This window comes from Rhinoderma darwinii, chromosome 8, assembly GCF_050947455.1.
Source record: "Rhinoderma darwinii isolate aRhiDar2 chromosome 8, aRhiDar2.hap1, whole genome shotgun sequence".
NCBI lineage: Eukaryota > Metazoa > Chordata > Amphibia > Anura > Rhinodermatidae > Rhinoderma > Rhinoderma darwinii.
In genome coordinates, this window is record NC_134694.1 from 865461 (window position 1) to 884964 (window position 19504).

Sequence of the window (19504 nt, forward strand, 5' to 3'; positions counted from 1 at the left end):
TCTCTGTCCCCAGTATGGCTCCACTCCTTCTCTGTCCCCAGTATGGTTCCACTCCTTCTCTGTCCCCAGTATGGTTCCACTCCTTCTCTGTCCCCAGTATGGCTCCTCTCCTTCTCTGTCCCCAGTATGCCTCCTCTCCTTCTCTGTCCCCAGTATGCCTCCTCTCCTTCTCTGTCCCCAGTATGGCTCCTCTCCTTCTCTGTCCCCAGTATGGTTCCACTCCTTCTCTGTCCCCAGTATGCCTCCTCTCCTTCTCTGTCCCCAGTATGCCTCCTCTCCTTCTCTGTCCCCAGTATGGCTCCTCTCCTTCTCTGTCCCCAGTATGGTTCCACTCCTTCTCTGTCCCCAGTATGGTTCCACTCCTTTTCTGTCCCCAGTATGGCTCCACTCCTTCTCTGTCCCCAGTATGGCTCCACTCCTTCTCTGTCCCCAGTATGGCTCCTCTCCTTCTCTGTCCCCAGTATGGCTCCTCTCCTTCTCTGTCCCCAGTATGGCTCCTCTCCTTCTCTGTCCCCAGTATGGCTCCTCTCCTTCTCTGTCCCCAGTATGGCTCCTCTCCTTCTCTGTCCCCAGTATGGCTCCTCTCCTTCTCTGTCCCCAGTATGGCTCCTCTCCTTCTCTGTCCCCAGTATGGCTCCTCTCCTTCTCTGTCCCCAGTATGGCTCCTCTCCTTCTCTGTCCCCAGTATGGCTCCTCTCCTTCTCTGTCCCCAGTATGCCTCCTCTCCTTCTCTGTCCCCAGTATGCCTCCTCTCCTTCTCTGTCCCCAGTATGCCTCCTCTCCTTCTCTGTCCCCAGTATGCCTCCTCTGCTTCTCTGTCCCCAGTATGGCTCCTCTCCTTCTCTGTCCCCAGTATGGCTCCTCTCCTTCTCTGTCCCCAGTATGGCTCCTCTCCTTCTCTGTCCCCAGTATGGCTCCTCGCCTTCTCTGTCCCCAGTATGGCTCCACTCCTTCTCTGTCCCCAGTATGGCTCCACTCCTTCTCTGTCCCCAGTATGGCTCCTTTCCGTTTCTGTCCCCAGTATGGCTCCTCTCTTTCTCTGTCCCCAGTATGGCTCCTCTCTCTTTCTCTGTCCCCAGTATGGCCCCTCTCTCTTTCTCTGTCCCCAGTATGGCCCCTCTCTCTTTCTCTGTCCCCAGTATGGCCCCTCTCTCTTTCTCTGTCCCCAGTATGGCCCCTCTCTCTTTCTCTGTCCCCAGTATGGCCCCTCTCTTTCTCTGTCCCCAGTATGGCTCCACTCCTTCTCTGTCCCCAGTATGGCTCCTCTCCTCTGTCCCCAGTATGGCTCCACTTCTTCTCTGTCCCCAGTATGCCTCCTCTCCTTCTCTGTCCCCAGTATGGCTCCACTCCTTCTCTGTCCCCAGTATGGCTCCACTCCTTCTCTGTCCCCAGTATGGCTCCTCTCCTTCTCTGTCCCCAGTATGGCTCCTCTCCTTCTCTGTCCCCAGTATGGCTCCTCTCCTTCTCTGTCCCCAGTATGGCTCCACTCCTTCTCTGTCCCCAGTATGGCTCCACTCCTTCTCTGTCCCCAGTATGGCTCCACTCCTTCTCTGTCCCCAGTATGGCTCCACTCCTTCTCTGTCCCCAGTATGGCTCCACTCCTTCTCTGTCCCCAGTATGGCTCCACTCCTTCTCTGTCCCCAGTATGGCTCCACTCCTTCTCTGTCCCCAGTATGGCTCCACTCCTCTGTCCCCAGTATGGTTCCACTCCTTCTCTGTCCCCAGTATGGTTCCACTCCTTCTCTGTCCCCAGTATGGCTCCACTCCTTCTCTGTCCCCAGTATGGCTCCTCTCCTTCTCTGTCCCCAGTATGGCTCCTCTCCTTCTCTGTCCCCAGTATGGCTCCTCTCCTTCTCTGTCCCCAGTATGCCTCCTCTCCTTCTCTGTCCCCAGTATGGCTCCTCTCCTTCTCTGTCCCCAGTATGGTTCCACTCCTTCTCTGTCCCCAGTATGCCTCCTCTCCTTCTCTGTCCCCAGTATGCCTCCTCTCCTTCTCTGTCCCCAGTATGGCTCCTCTCCTTCTCTGTCCCCAGTATGGTTCCACTCCTTCTCTGTCCCCAGTATGGTTCCACTCCTTTTCTGTCCCCAGTATGGCTCCACTCCTTCTCTGTCCCCAGTATGGCTCCACTCCTTCTCTGTCCCCAGTATGGCTCCTCTCCTTCTCTGTCCCCAGTATGGCTCCTCTCCTTCTCTGTCCCCAGTATGGCTCCTCTCCTTCTCTGTCCCCAGTATGGCTCCTCTCCTTCTCTGTCCCCAGTATGGCTCCTCTCCTTCTCTGTCCCCAGTATGGCTCCTCTCCTTCTCTGTCCCCAGTATGGCTCCTCTCCTTCTCTGTCCCCAGTATGCCTCCTCTCCTTCTCTGTCCCCAGTATGCCTCCTCTCCTTCTCTGTCCCCAGTATGCCTCCTCTCCTTCTCTGTCCCCAGTATGCCTCCTCTCCTTCTCTGTCCCCAGTATGCCTCCTCTCCTTCTCTGTCCCCAGTATGCCTCCTCTCCTTCTCTGTCCCCAGTATGGCTCCTCTCCTTCTCTGTCCCCAGTATGGCTCCTCTCCTTCTCTGTCCCCAGTATGGCTCCTCTCCTTCTCTGTCCCCAGTATGGCTCCACTCCTTCTCTGTCCCCAGTATGGCTCCACTCCTTCTCTGTCCCCAGTATGGCTCCACTCCTTCTCTGTCCCCAGTATGGCTCCTCGCCTTCTCTGTCCCCAGTATGGCTCCTCTCCTCTGTCCCCAGTATGGCTTCTCTCCTTCTCTGTCCCCAGTATGGCTCCTCTCCTTCTCTGTCCCCAGTATGGCTCCTCGCCTTCTCTGTCCCCAGTATGGCTCCACTCCTTCTCTGTCCCCAGTATGGCTCCACTCCTTCTCTGTCCCCAGTATGGCTCCACTCCTTCTCTGTCCCCAGTATGGCTCCACTCCTTCTCTGTCCCCAGTATGGCTCCACTCCTTCTCTGTCCCCAGTATGGCTCCACTCCTTCTCTGTCCCCAGTATGGCTCCACTCCTTCTCTGTCCCCAGTATGGCTCCACTCCTTCTCTGTCCCCAGTATGGCTCCACTCCTTCTCTGTCCCCAGTATGGCTCCACTCCTTCTCTGTCCCCAGTATGGCTCCTCTCCTTCTCTGTCCCCAGTATGGCTCCTCTCCTTCTCTGTCCCCAGTATGGCTCCACTCCTTCTCTGTCCCCAGTATGGTTCCACTCCTTCTCTGTCCCCAGTATGGTTCCACTCCTTCTCTGTCCCCAGTATGGCTCCTCTCCTTCTCTGTCCCCAGTATGGTTCCACTCCTTCTCTGTCCCCAGTATGGCTCCTCTCCTTCTCTGTCCCCAGTATGGCTCCTCTCCTTCTCTGTCCCCAGTATGGTTCCACTCCTTCTCTGTCCCCAGTATGGCTCCTCTCCTTCTCTGTCCCCAGTATGGTTCCACTCCTTCTCTGTCCCCAGTATGGCTCCTCTCCTTCTCTGTCCCCAGTATGGCTCCTCTCCTTCTCTGTCCCCAGTATGGCTCCTCTCCTTCTCTGTCCCCAGTATGGCTCCTCTCCTTCTCTGTCCCCAGTATGGCTCCTCTCCTTCTCTGTCCCCAGTATGGCTCCTCTCCTTCTCTGTCCCCAGTATGCCTCCTCTCCTTCTCTGTCCCCAGTATGCCTCCTCTCCTTCTCTGTCCCCAGTATGCCTCCTCTCCTTCTCTGTCCCCAGTATGCCTCCTCTGCTTCTCTGTCCCCAGTATGGCTCCTCTCCTTCTCTGTCCCCAGTATGGCTCCTCTCCTTCTCTGTCCCCAGTATGGCTCCTCTCCTTCTCTGTCCCCAGTATGGCTCCTCGCCTTCTCTGTCCCCAGTATGGCTCCACTCCTTCTCTGTCCCCAGTATGGCTCCACTCCTTCTCTGTCCCCAGTATGGCTCCTTTCCGTTTCTGTCCCCAGTATGGCTCCTCTCTTTCTCTGTCCCCAGTATGGCTCCTCTCTCTTTCTCTGTCCCCAGTATGGCCCCTCTCTCTTTCTCTGTCCCCAGTATGGCCCCTCTCTCTTTCTCTGTCCCCAGTATGGCCCCTCTCTCTTTCTCTGTCCCCAGTATGGCCCCTCTCTCTTTCTCTGTCCCCAGTATGGCCCCTCTCTTTCTCTGTCCCCAGTATGGCTCCACTCCTTCTCTGTCCCCAGTATGGCTCCTCTCCTCTGTCCCCAGTATGGCTCCACTTCTTCTCTGTCCCCAGTATGCCTCCTCTCCTTCTCTGTCCCCAGTATGGCTCCACTCCTTCTCTGTCCCCAGTATGGCTCCACTCCTTCTCTGTCCCCAGTATGGCTCCTCTCCTTCTCTGTCCCCAGTATGGCTCCTCTCCTTCTCTGTCCCCAGTATGGCTCCTCTCCTTCTCTGTCCCCAGTATGGCTCCACTCCTTCTCTGTCCCCAGTATGGCTCCACTCCTTCTCTGTCCCCAGTATGGCTCCACTCCTTCTCTGTCCCCAGTATGGCTCCTCTCCTTCTCTGTCCCCAGTATGGCTCCACTCCTTCTCTGTCCCCAGTATGGCTCCACTCCTTCTCTGTCCCCAGTATGGCTCCACTCCTTCTCTGTCCCCAGTATGGCTCCACTCCTTCTCTGTCCCCAGTATGGCTCCACTCCTTCTCTGTCCCCAGTATGGCTCCACTCCTTCTCTGTCCCCAGTATGGCTCCACTCCTTCTCTGTCCCCAGTATGGCTCCACTCCTCTGTCCCCAGTATGGTTCCACTCCTTCTCTGTCCCCAGTATGGTTCCACTCCTTCTCTGTCCCCAGTATGGCTCCACTCCTTCTCTGTCCCCAGTATGGCTCCTCTCCTTCTCTGTCCCCAGTATGGCTCCTCTCCTTCTCTGTCCCCAGTATGCCTCCTCTCCTTCTCTGTCCCCAGTATGGCTCCTCTCCTTCTCTGTCCCCAGTATGGTTCCACTCCTTCTCTGTCCCCAGTATGGTTCCACTCCTTTTCTGTCCCCAGTATGGCTCCACTCCTTCTCTGTCCCCAGTATGGCTCCACTCCTTCTCTGTCCCCAGTATGGCTCCTCTCCTTCTCTGTCCCCAGTATGGCTCCTCTCCTTCTCTGTCCCCAGTATGGCTCCTCTCCTTCTCTGTCCCCAGTATGGCTCCTCTCCTTCTCTGTCCCCAGTATGGCTCCTCTCCTTCTCTGTCCCCAGTATGGCTCCTCTCCTTCTCTGTCCCCAGTATGGCTCCTCTCCTTCTCTGTCCCCAGTATGGCTCCTCTCCTTCTCTGTCCCCAGTATGCCTCCTCTCCTTCTCTGTCCCCAGTATGCCTCCTCTCCTTCTCTGTCCCCAGTATGCCTCCTCTCCTTCTCTGTCCCCAGTATGCCTCCTCTCCTTCTCTGTCCCCAGTATGCCTCCTCTCCTTCTCTGTCCCCAGTATGCCTCCTCTCCTTCTCTGTCCCCAGTATGGCTCCTCTCCTTCTCTGTCCCCAGTATGGCTCCTCTCCTTCTCTGTCCCCAGTATGGCTCCTCTCCTTCTCTGTCCCCAGTATGGCTCCTCTCCTTCTCTGTCCCCAGTATGGCTCCACTCCTTCTCTGTCCCCAGTATGGCTCCACTCCTTCTCTGTCCCCAGTATGGCTCCACTCCTTCTCTGTCCCCAGTATGGCTCCTCGCCTTCTCTGTCCCCAGTATGGCTCCTCTCCTCTGTCCCCAGTATGGCTTCTCTCCTTCTCTGTCCCCAGTATGGCTCCTCTCCTTCTCTGTCCCCAGTATGGCTCCTCGCCTTCTCTGTCCCCAGTATGGCTCCACTCCTTCTCTGTCCCCAGTATGGCTCCACTCCTTCTCTGTCCCCAGTATGGCTCCACTCCTTCTCTGTCCCCAGTATGGCTCCACTCCTTCTCTGTCCCCAGTATGGCTCCACTCCTTCTCTGTCCCCAGTATGGCTCCACTCCTTCTCTGTCCCCAGTATGGCTCCACTCCTTCTCTGTCCCCAGTATGGCTCCACTCCTTCTCTGTCCCCAGTATGGCTCCACTCCTTCTCTGTCCCCAGTATGGCTCCACTCCTTCTCTGTCCCCAGTATGGCTCCACTCCTTCTCTGTCCCCAGTATGGCTCCTCTCCTTCTCTGTCCCCAGTATGGCTCCTCTCCTTCTCTGTCCCCAGTATGGCTCCACTCCTTCTCTGTCCCCAGTATGGTTCCACTCCTTCTCTGTCCCCAGTATGGTTCCACTCCTTCTCTGTCCCCAGTATGGCTCCTCTCCTTCTCTGTCCCCAGTATGGTTCCACTCCTTCTCTGTCCCCAGTATGGCTCCTCTCCTTCTCTGTCCCCAGTATGGCTCCTCTCCTTCTCTGTCCCCAGTATGGTTCCACTCCTTCTCTGTCCCCAGTATGGCTCCTCTCCTTCTCTGTCCCCAGTATGGTTCCACTCCTCTGTCCCCAGTATGGCTCCTCTCCTTCTCTGTCCCCAGTATGGCTCCTCTCCTTCTCTGTCCCCAGTATGGCTCCTCTCCTTCTCTGTCCCCAGTATGGCTCCTCTCCTTCTCTGTCCCCAGTATGGCTCCTCTCCTTCTCTGTCCCCAGTATGGCTCCTCTCCTTCTCTGTCCCCAGTATGGCTCCACTCCTTCTCTGTCCCCAGTATGGCTCCACTCCTTCTCTGTCCCCAGTATGGCTCCACTCCTTCTCTGTCCCCAGTATGGCTCCACTCCTTCTCTGTCCCCAGTATGGCTCCACTCCTTCTCTGTCCCCAGTATGGCTCCACTCCTTCTCTGTCCCCAGTATGGCTCCACTCCTTCTCTGTCCCCAGTATGGCTCCACTCCTTCTCTGTCCCCAGTATGGCTCCACTCCTCTGTCCCCAGTATGGTTCCACTCCTTCTCTGTCCCCAGTATGGTTCCACTCCTTCTCTGTCCCCAGTATGGCTCCACTCCTTCTCTGTCCCCAGTATGGCTCCTCTCCTTCTCTGTCCCCAGTATGGCTCCTCTCCTTCTCTGTCCCCAGTATGCCTCCTCTCCTTCTCTGTCCCCAGTATGGCTCCTCTCCTTCTCTGTCCCCAGTATGGTTCCACTCCTTCTCTGTCCCCAGTATGCCTCCTCTCCTTCTCTGTCCCCAGTATGCCTCCTCTCCTTCTCTGTCCCCAGTATGGCTCCTCTCCTTCTCTGTCCCCAGTATGGTTCCACTCCTTCTCTGTCCCCAGTATGGTTCCACTCCTTTTCTGTCCCCAGTATGGCTCCACTCCTTCTCTGTCCCCAGTATGGCTCCACTCCTTCTCTGTCCCCAGTATGGCTCCTCTCCTTCTCTGTCCCCAGTATGGCTCCTCTCCTTCTCTGTCCCCAGTATGGCTCCTCTCCTTCTCTGTCCCCAGTATGGCTCCTCTCCTTCTCTGTCCCCAGTATGGCTCCTCTCCTTCTCTGTCCCCAGTATGGCTCCTCTCCTTCTCTGTCCCCAGTATGCCTCCTCTCCTTCTCTGTCCCCAGTATGCCTCCTCTCCTTCTCTGTCCCCAGTATGCCTCCTCTCCTTCTCTGTCCCCAGTATGCCTCCTCTCCTTCTCTGTCCCCAGTATGCCTCCTCTCCTTCTCTGTCCCCAGTATGCCTCCTCTCCTTCTCTGTCCCCAGTATGGCTCCTCTCCTTCTCTGTCCCCAGTATGGCTCCTCTCCTTCTCTGTCCCCAGTATGGCTCCTCTCCTTCTCTGTCCCCAGTATGGCTCCTCTCCTTCTCTGTCCCCAGTATGGCTCCACTCCTTCTCTGTCCCCAGTATGGCTCCACTCCTTCTCTGTCCCCAGTATGGCTCCACTCCTTCTCTGTCCCCAGTATGGCTCCTCGCCTTCTCTGTCCCCAGTATGGCTCCTCTCCTCTGTCCCCAGTATGGCTTCTCTCCTTCTCTGTCCCCAGTATGGCTCCTCTCCTTCTCTGTCCCCAGTATGGCTCCTCGCCTTCTCTGTCCCCAGTATGGCTCCACTCCTTCTCTGTCCCCAGTATGGCTCCACTCCTTCTCTGTCCCCAGTATGGCTCCACTCCTTCTCTGTCCCCAGTATGGCTCCACTCCTTCTCTGTCCCCAGTATGGCTCCACTCCTTCTCTGTCCCCAGTATGGCTCCACTCCTTCTCTGTCCCCAGTATGGCTCCACTCCTTCTCTGTCCCCAGTATGGCTCCACTCCTTCTCTGTCCCCAGTATGGCTCCACTCCTTCTCTGTCCCCAGTATGGCTCCACTCCTTCTCTGTCCCCAGTATGGCTCCTCTCCTTCTCTGTCCCCAGTATGGCTCCTCTCCTTCTCTGTCCCCAGTATGGCTCCACTCCTTCTCTGTCCCCAGTATGGTTCCACTCCTTCTCTGTCCCCAGTATGGTTCCACTCCTTCTCTGTCCCCAGTATGGCTCCTCTCCTTCTCTGTCCCCAGTATGGTTCCACTCCTTCTCTGTCCCCAGTATGGCTCCTCTCCTTCTCTGTCCCCAGTATGGCTCCTCTCCTTCTCTGTCCCCAGTATGGTTCCACTCCTTCTCTGTCCCCAGTATGGCTCCTCTCCTTCTCTGTCCCCAGTATGGTTCCACTCCTTCTCTGTCCCCAGTATGGCTCCTCTCCTTCTCTGTCCCCAGTATGGCTCCTCTCCTTCTCTGTCCCCAGTATGGCTCCTCTCCTTCTCTGTCCCCAGTATGGCTCCTCTCCTTCTCTGTCCCCAGTATGTCTCTTCTCTTTCCCAAGTTTGGCCCCTCTCCTTCTCTGTGTCTAATATGACCCCCCTCCCCTTCCCAGTTCCAAGTATGCCCCTCTCCATCTTTGTGGCCAGGATGTCTTCTGCCTCTCCTTGAGACTCTTTACTTACTTGCTCTCCGTGTTATTCTTTCTTGCGCGTGGGGGGGGGGGGGGGGGGGCTGAGCTCTGTTGATGTGAGAATGGAGTTGCTCCTGGTCAGTCTGATGACGTCGGTCACGTGCTCCTGAGTGGTCATGTGATCCATCCTTGCGCTTCCCTCCTCTGCCTCTTAGTCTGCAGGTCTGTGCTGTACACTGAGGGATGTGCGGGGGATGGGGAGGGTGGTCTTCACAATGTTGGAGAGGATAAATGGGATGAGGACAGTGGGGGTTTGACGGTAGCAGTTTATTTGCTTTGTAGGGGGCTGGTGCAGGGAAAGTTAATGTGTTAGGGGTTAAGTGTGCTATATGGAAGAGTTTGTGGGGTTAATACCATGTCAGAGGGACTGGTGCTGTGAGGTTACTGAGTGGCTGGTTAATAGGCAGGAGTTATTGGTGTGCAGCCCCTTATACTCTGCATCATCGGGGTCCCCAGGTTTCTAGTGAAATGCCGTCACTTTCTGTGATGAAAACCTATTTAATGTCTGCCATGGATTGGATTGGCTGGTGCTTCTGGGGGTTAATGTGGATTCTTTGGGGACGATGGGTGAACCTGGTGCTTCTGGGGGTTAATGTGGATTCTTTGGGGACGATGGGTGAACCTGGTGCTTTGGGTTTTATGTGTGGGACTTGTGCTTTGAGGGTTAATGTGCGGAGGTGCTTTTGGCGTGCATTGCAGGGGGGATGATGGGGGTTTGGGGGCTTGTTGGGGAGTTCTGTTCTTGAGAATTAATATGCAGACTTGTGTTCTGGGCTGGGGGAAGCCGCACAGGCCTCATTTAGTGCTGATGTCTTGCAGCATCGTTGTCCTGGGTTAGAATCCCACGAGGGCAACTTATGTATGGAGTTTGCACATTCTCCCCGTGTTCTCGTGGGATTCGTCCGAAGGGTCAATTCACACGATGCGTATTCCGTGCGGTAAAACCGCGGCGTAAGACAGTACAGGCATAGACAATGAGATTCCAGGGAGTCGTGTGGACGCTGCAGTATTTTCGCGCACGTAAATTGACTTGCGGTGCGGATTTTAAAATCTGCAGCATGTCAATTTTATCTTGCATTTCCGCTTGCGAATTCTATCTACCTAGTGCAGAGGAAAATCGCAGCAAAACACGCATGAAAAGCTGCGATTTACGCATCAAAACGTAAAAACCGCACTGAAAAGCACATAAAAAAACGTGTCTTCAGGTGCTTTTTTTTTTTACTGCGGTTTAGCGGCGTATTTTCTGTAGCAAAATACGCAACATGTGCATGTTAAACTTCGATTGTGAGCCCAACCGGGGACTGCGAGTGACGACTTCTGTACAGCGTAACAGAAAAAATAAGAAATTGAGAATTTATTTAATGAGCGGTGAAAACAAGTTACACTATTAGTTATATAATTGATACTTTGGGGGTAAAAATGTGGTTTAGGAATTCGTTATTTCAAGTAATATGTGAAAGACCACCTATCACACAGGAGTATGGAAGATCACATTGGTGTGCGCCACCTAGATATGTTAGAGGGAAGGAGAAGAGGAAAGTGTGGGATCTATTAATATATAACTTTTATTAATGTTCATTAAAATTAACAAATGAGATAAAATAGTGCAATCGGGTATGTGCGAGTGACCCCCAGACCCACATACCCCTAGGCCATATGAACAGTATAGCAAATTATGTCACTAGAATGTGTATTTCTGCTATGAGAGGAGGGGGTATTTTTGGTGGAGGTTATGTCTGGTGCTGGCTCTGCATGAGGGGGCACACTTCGTCTGGCTCTATATGAGGGAGTACGCTCAGTCTGGCACTGTATGAGGGGGTACACTCGGCCTGGCACTGTATGAGGGGGTACGCTTGGCCTGGCACTGTATGAGGGGGTACGCTCGGCCTGGCACTGTATGAGGGGGTACGCTCGGCCTGGCACTGTATGAGGGGGTACGCTCGGCCTGGCACTGTATGAGGGGGTACGCTCGGTCTGGCACTGTATGAGGGGGCACACTCCGTCTGGCTCTATATGAGGGGGTATGCTCGGCCTGGCACTGTATGAGGGGGTATGCTCGGTCTGGCACTGTATGAGGGGGTACGCTCGGTCTGGTACTGTATGAGGGGGCACACTCCGTCTGGCTCTATATGAGGGGGTATGCTCGGCCTGGCACTGTATGAGGGGGTATGCTCGGTCTGGCACTGTATGAGGGGGTACGCTCGGTCTGGCACTGTATGAGGGGGCACACTCCGTCTGGCTCTATATGAGGGGGTATGCTCGGCCTGGCACTGTATGAGGGGGTATGCTCGGTCTGGCACTGTATGAGGGGTACGCTCGGTCTGGCACTGTATGAGGGGGTACACTCGGCCTGGCACTGTATGAGGGGGTACGCTCGGTCTGGCACTATATGAGGGGGTATGCTCGGTCTGGCACTGTATGAGGGGGTACGCTCGGTCTGGCACTGTATGAGGGGGTACGCTCGGTCTGGCACTGTATGAGGGGGCACACTCCGTCTGGCTCTATATGAGGGGGTATGCTCGGTCTGGCACTGTATGAGGGGGTACGCTCGGTCTGGCACTGTATGAGGGGGCACACTCCGTCTGGCTCTATATGAGGGGGTATGCTCGGCCTGGCACTGTATGAGGGGGTATGCTCGGTCTGGCACTGTATGAGGGGGTACACTCGGCCTGGCACTGTATGAGGGGGTATGCTCGGTCTGGCACTGTATGAGGGGGTACACTCGGTCTGGCACTGTATGAGGGGGTACACTGGCATTGTTTGGGGATGCACACTCTGATAGGTAACATAAACCCTTATGCAGCAAGCTCCGCTCACATTACTATTTGTTTCCCCCAAGGGTTTTGGATGTCGGCATTAGATGTCCCCATTATCACCTGGCTCACACCGCTAATGACCGGATGGCGTGTGACGTCACAATGTACGGACAAGGAGCCGGGACACCACTGGTAAGTGGCAGCGGGAACAACGAGAATCCTGACAAATGGCACAAGACACAGACTGAAGATGTTCTGAGCTCCCGACCAAGATCCATACACTGGGGGGGGGGGGATATTATTATATATGTGGATATTCTGTCACTGTGTATTACATGGACAGCGGGCGGCAGCTTATGTCGCTCCAAACGTCAACTCCTGACAGGCAAGGAGCGTTATTATAACCTCTGACTGTGCACTGCGCTCAGGAACACTCCACCTGCACCTTCTCCCTATTCTCTCTAATAACAAGAGATCTAACTTCTATGGATGTGACAGTATCACACATGATAGGATTAGATACAGCGGCTCAGCAGACGGTATCACACATGATAGGATTAGATACACAGCTCAGCAGACAGTATCACACATGATAGGATTAGATACACAGCTCAGCAGACAGTATCACACATGATAGGATTAGATACACAGCTCAGCAGACAGTATCACACATGATAGGATTAGATACATAGCTCAGCAGACAGTATCACACATGATAGGATTAGATACACAGCTCAGCAGACAGTATCACACATGATAGGATTAGATACAGCGGCTCAGCAGACAGTATCACACATGATAGGATTAGATACACAGCTCAGCAGACAGTATCACACATGATAGGATTAGATACACAGCTCAGCAGACAGTATCACACATGATAGGATTAGATACACAGCTCAGCAGTCAGTGTCACACATGATAGGATTAGATACACAGCTCAGTAGACAGTATCACACATGATAGGATTAGATACACAGCTCAGCAGTCAGTGTCACACATGATGGGATTAGATACACAGCTCAGCAGACAGTATCACACATGACAGGATTAGATACACAGCTCAGCAGACAGGATCACACATGATAGGATTAGATACACAGCTCAGCAGACAGTATCACACATGATAGGATTAGATATACTGCTCAGCAGACAGTATCACACATGATAGGATTAGATACACAGCTCAGCAGACAGTATCACACATGATAGGATTAGATACACAGCTCAGCAGACAGTATCACACATGATAGGATTAGATATACTGCTCAGCAGACAGTATCACACATCATAGGATTAGATACACAGCTCAGCAGACAGTATCCCACATGATAGGATTAGATACACAGCTCAGCAGACAGTATCACACATGATAGGATTAGATACACAGCTCAGCAGACAGTATTGCACATGATAGAATTAGATATACTGCTCAGCAGACAGTATCACACATGATAGGATTAGATACACAGCTCAGCAGACAGTATCACACATAGGATTAGATACACAGCTCAGCAGACAGTATCACACATGATAGGATTAGATACACGTCTCAGCAGACAGTATCACACATGATAGGATTAGATACACGACTCCAGAGACAGTATCACACATGATAGGATTAGATACACAGCTCAGCAGACAGTACACACATGATAGGATTAGATACACAGCTCAGCAGACAGTATCACACATGATAGCATTAGATACACGACTCTGCAGACAGTATCACACATGATAGGGTTAGATACACGACTCAGCAGACAGTATCACACATGATAGGATTAGATACATAGCTCAGCAGACAGTATCACACATAGGATTAGATACACAGCTCAGCAGACAGTATCACACATGATAGGATTAGATACACAGCTCAGCAGCCAGTATCACACATGATAGGATTAGATACATAGCTCAGCAGACAGTATCACACATGATAGGATTAGATACACAGCTCAGCAGACAGTATCACACATGATAGGATTAGATACACAGCTCAGCAGACCGTATCACACATGATAGGATTAGATACTCAGCTCAGCAGACAGTATCACACATGATAGGATTAGATACTCAGCTCAGCAGACAGTATCACACATGATAGGATTAGATACACAGCTCAGCAGACAGTATCACACATGATAGGATTAGATGCAGAGCTCAGCAGATAGTATCACACATGATAGGATTAGATACACAGCTCAGCGGACAGTATCACACATGATAGGATTAGATACACAGCTCAGCGGACAGTATCACACATGATAGGATTAGATACACCGCTCAGGAGGCAGTATCACACATGATAGGATTAGATACACAGCTCAGCAGACAGTATCACACATGATAGGATTAGATACACAGCTCAGCAGACCGTATCACACATGATAGGATTAGATACACAGCTCAGCAGGCAGTATCACACATGATAGGATTAGATACATGGCTCAGTAGGCAGTATCACACATGATAGGATTAGATACTCAGCTCAGCAGACAGTATCACACATGATAGGATTAGATACACAGCTCAGCAGACAGTATCACACATGATAGGATTAGATACACAGCTCAGCAGACAGTATCACACATGATAGGATTAGATACACAGCTCAGCAGACAGTATCACACATGATAGGATTAGATACACAGCTAAGCAGACAGTATCACACATGATAGGATTAGATACACAGCTCAGCAGACAGTATTACACATGATAGGATTAGATACACAGCTCAGCAGACAGTATCACACATGATAGGATTAGATACACAGCTCAGCAGACAGTATCACACATGATAGGATTAGATACACAGCTCAGCAGACAGTATCACACATGATAGGATTAGATACACAGCTCAGCAGACAGTATCACACATGATAGGATTAGATACACAGCTCAGCAGACAATATCACACATGATAGGATTAGATACACAGCTCAGCAGACAGTATCACACATGATAGGATTAGATACACTGCTCAGCAGACAGTATCACACATGATAGGATTAGATACAGCGGCTCAGCAGACAGTATCACACATGATAGGATTAGATACATGGCTCAGCAGGCAGTATCACACATGATAGGATTAGATACATGGCTCAGCCGCCAGTATCACACATGATAGGATTAGATACAGCAGTTTATAATGAGAAATATAGCGCTATGTGATACGTCACATGATGGTTTGGATCTCTGGGACATATTAACCCTTTGGATCATGCCATACACGACAGGTGACACGAGGTGACGGGTGAAGGATGAGGTGCGGTTTATTTACGATGACCTAATTCTTAAAAAATCTTTCATTGTTCTTGGGAATTTTGAGGGAATTGTAAAGTGTGAACAGATGTGGATTATGAGGCTGAAGTTCTGTAAAGAATAAAATTACCGGAAATATCCACACACAGTATATACATACACTAGAAGATACACTACATACATGACTACACCTACACATCACACAGTATATACATACACTAGAAGATACACTACATACATGACTACACCTACACATCACGCAGTATATACATACACTAGAAGATACACTACATACATGACTACACCTACACATCACACAGTATATACATACACTAGAAGATACACTACATACATGACTACACCTACACATCACACAGTATATACATACACTAGAAGATACACTACATACATGACTACACCTACACATCACACAGTATATACATACACTAGAAGATACACTACATACATGACTACACCTACACATCACACAGTATATACATACACTAGAAGATGCACTACATACATGACTACACCTACACATCACACAGTATATACATACACTAGAAGATACACTACATACATGACTACACCTACACATCACACAGTATATACATACACTAGAAGATACACTACATACATGACTACACCTACACATCACACAGTATATACATACACTAGAAGATACACTACATACATGACTACACCTACACATCACACAGTATATACATACACTAGAAGATACACTACATACATGACTACACCTACACATCACGCAGTATATACATACACTAGAAGATACACTACATACATGACTACACCTACACATCACACAGTATATACATACACTAGAAGATACACTACATACATGACTACACCTACACATCACACAGTATATACATACACTAGAAGATACACTACATACATGACTACACCTACACATCACACAGTATATACATACACTAGAAGATACACTACATACATGACTACACCTACACATCACACAGTATATACATACACTAGAAGATACACTACATACATGACTACACCTACACATCACACAGTATATACATACACTAGAAGATACACTACATACATGACTACACCTACACATCACACAGTATATACATACACTAGAAGATACACTACATACATGACTACACCTACACATCACACAGTATATACATACACTAGAAGATACACTACATACATGACTACACCTACACATCACACAGTATATACATACACTAGAAGATACACTACATACATTACTACACCTACACATCACACAGTATATACATACACTAGAAGATACACTACATACATTACTACACCTACACATCACACAGTATATACATACACTAGAAGATACACTACATACATGACTACACCTACACATCACACAGTATATACATACACTAGAAGATACACTACATACATGACTACACCTACACATCACACAGTATATACATACACTAGAAGATACACTACATACATTACTACACCTACACATCACACAGTATATACATACACTAGAAGATACACTACATACATGACTACACCTACACATCACACAGTATATACATACACTAGAAGATACACTACATACATTACTACACCTACACATCACACAGTATATACATACACTAGAAGATACACTACATACATGACTACACCTACACATCACACAGTATATACATACACTAGAAGATACACTACATACATTACTACACCTACACATCACGCAGTATATACATACACTAGAAGATACACTACATACATGACTACACCTACACATCACGCAGTATATACATACACTAGAAGATACACTACATACATTACTACACCTACACATCACGCAGTATATACATACACTAGAAGATACACTACATACATGACTACACCTACACATCACACAGTATATACATACACTAGAAGATACACTACATACATGACTACACCTACACATCACACAGTATATACATACACTAGAAGATACACTACATACATGACTACACCTACACATCACACAGTATATACATACACTAGAAGATACACTACATACATGACTACACCTACACATCACACAGTATATACATACACTAGAAGATACACTACATACATGACTACACCTACACATCACACAGTATATACATACACTAGAAGATACACTACATACATTACTACACCTACACATCACACAGTATATACATACACTAGAAGATACACTACATACATTACTACACCTACACATCACACAGTATATACATACACTAGAAGATACACTACATACATGACTACACCTACACATCACACAGTATATACATACACTAGAAGATACACTACATACATTACTACACCTACACATCACGCAGTATATACATACACTAGAAGATACACTACATACATGACTACACCTACACATCACACAGTATATACATACACTAGAAGATACACTACATACATGACTACACCTACACATCACGCAGTATATACATACACTAGAAGATACACTACATACATGACTACACCTACACATCACACAGTATATACATACACTAGAAGATACACTACATACATGACTACACCTACACATCACGCAGTATATACATACACTAGAAGATACACTACATACATGACTACACCTACACATCACACAGTATATACATACACTAGAAGATACACTACATACATGACTACACCTACACATCACACAGTATATACATACACTAGAAGATACACTACATACATGACTACACCTACACATCACACAGTATATACATACACTAGAAGATACACTACATACATGACTACACCTACACATCACACAGTATATACATACACTAGAAGATGCACTACATACATGACTACACCTACACATCACACAGTATATACATACACTAGAAGATACACTACATACATGACTACACCTACACATCACACAGTATATACATACACTAGAAGATACACTACATACATGACTACACCTACACATCACACAGTATATACATACACTAGAAGATACACTACATACATGACTACACCTACACATCACACAGTATATACATACACTAGAAGATACACTACATACATGACTACACCTACACATCACACAGTATATACATACACTAGAAGATACACTACATACATGACTACACCTACACATCACACAGTATATACATACACTAGAAGATACACTACATACATGACTACACCTACACATCACACAGTATATACATACACTAGAAGATACACTACATACATGACTACACCTACACATCACACAGTATATACATACACTAGAAGATACACTACATACATGACTACACCTACACATCACACAGTATATACATACACTAGAAGATACACTACATACATTACTACACCTACACATCACACAGTATATACATACACTAGAAGATACACTACATACATTACTACACCTACACATCACACAGTATATACATACACTAGAAGATACACTACATACATTACTACACCTACACATCACACAGTATATACATACACTAGAAGATACACTACATACATGACTACACCTACACATCACACAGTATATACATACACTAGAAGATACACTACATACATGACTACACCTACACATCACACAGTATATACATACACTAGAAGATACACTACATACATTACTACACCTACACATCACACAGTATATACATACACTAGAAGATACACTACATACATGACTACACCTACACATCACACAGTATATACATACACTAGAAGATACACTACATACATTACTACACCTACACATCACACAGTATATACATACACTAGAAGATACACTACATACATGACTACACCTACACATCACACAGTATATACATACACTAGAAGATACACTACATACATTACTACACCTACACATCACGCAGTATATACATACACTAGAAGATACACTACATACATGACTACACCTACACATCACGCAGTATATACATACACTAGAAGATACACTACATACATTACTACACCTACACATCACGCAGTATATACATACACTAGAAGATACACTACATACATGACTACACCTACACATCACACAGTATATACATACACTAGAAGATACACTACATACATGACTACACCTACACATCACACAGTATATACATACACTAGAAGATACACTACATACATGACTACACCTACACATCACACAGTATATACATACACTAGAAGATACACTACATACATGACTACACCTACACATCACACAGTATATACATACACTAGAAGATACACTACATACATGACTACACCTACACATCACACAGTATATACATACACTAGAAGATACACTACATACATTACTACACCTACACATCACACAGTATATACATACACTAGAAGATACACTACATACATTACTACACCTACACATCACACAGTATATACATACACTAGAAGATACACTACATACATGACTACACCTACACATCACATAGTATATACATACACTAGAAGATACACTACATACATGACTACACCTACACATCACACAGTATATACATACACTAGAAGATACACTACATACATGACTACACCTACACATCACACAGTATATACATACACTAGAAGATACACTACATACATTACTACACCTACACATCACGCAGTATATACATACACTAGAAGATACACTACATACATGACTACACCTACACATCACGCAGTATATACATACACTAGAAG

At 48.4% G+C, this 19504-nt stretch overlaps 1 long non-coding RNA gene across 1 annotated transcript in view; it reads left to right on the forward strand.

Moving 5' to 3' along the window:
* Nucleotides 1-11695, forward strand: part of LOC142658980 (uncharacterized) — a 46765-nt gene extending 35070 nt beyond the window's left edge. The window contains exon 3 of the long non-coding RNA XR_012850233.1: nt 11593-11695. This is a non-coding gene — a long non-coding RNA (uncharacterized LOC142658980). The remainder of the gene's footprint in view (nt 1-11592) is intronic.
* The last annotated feature ends 7809 nt before the right edge of the window (nt 11696-19504 follow it).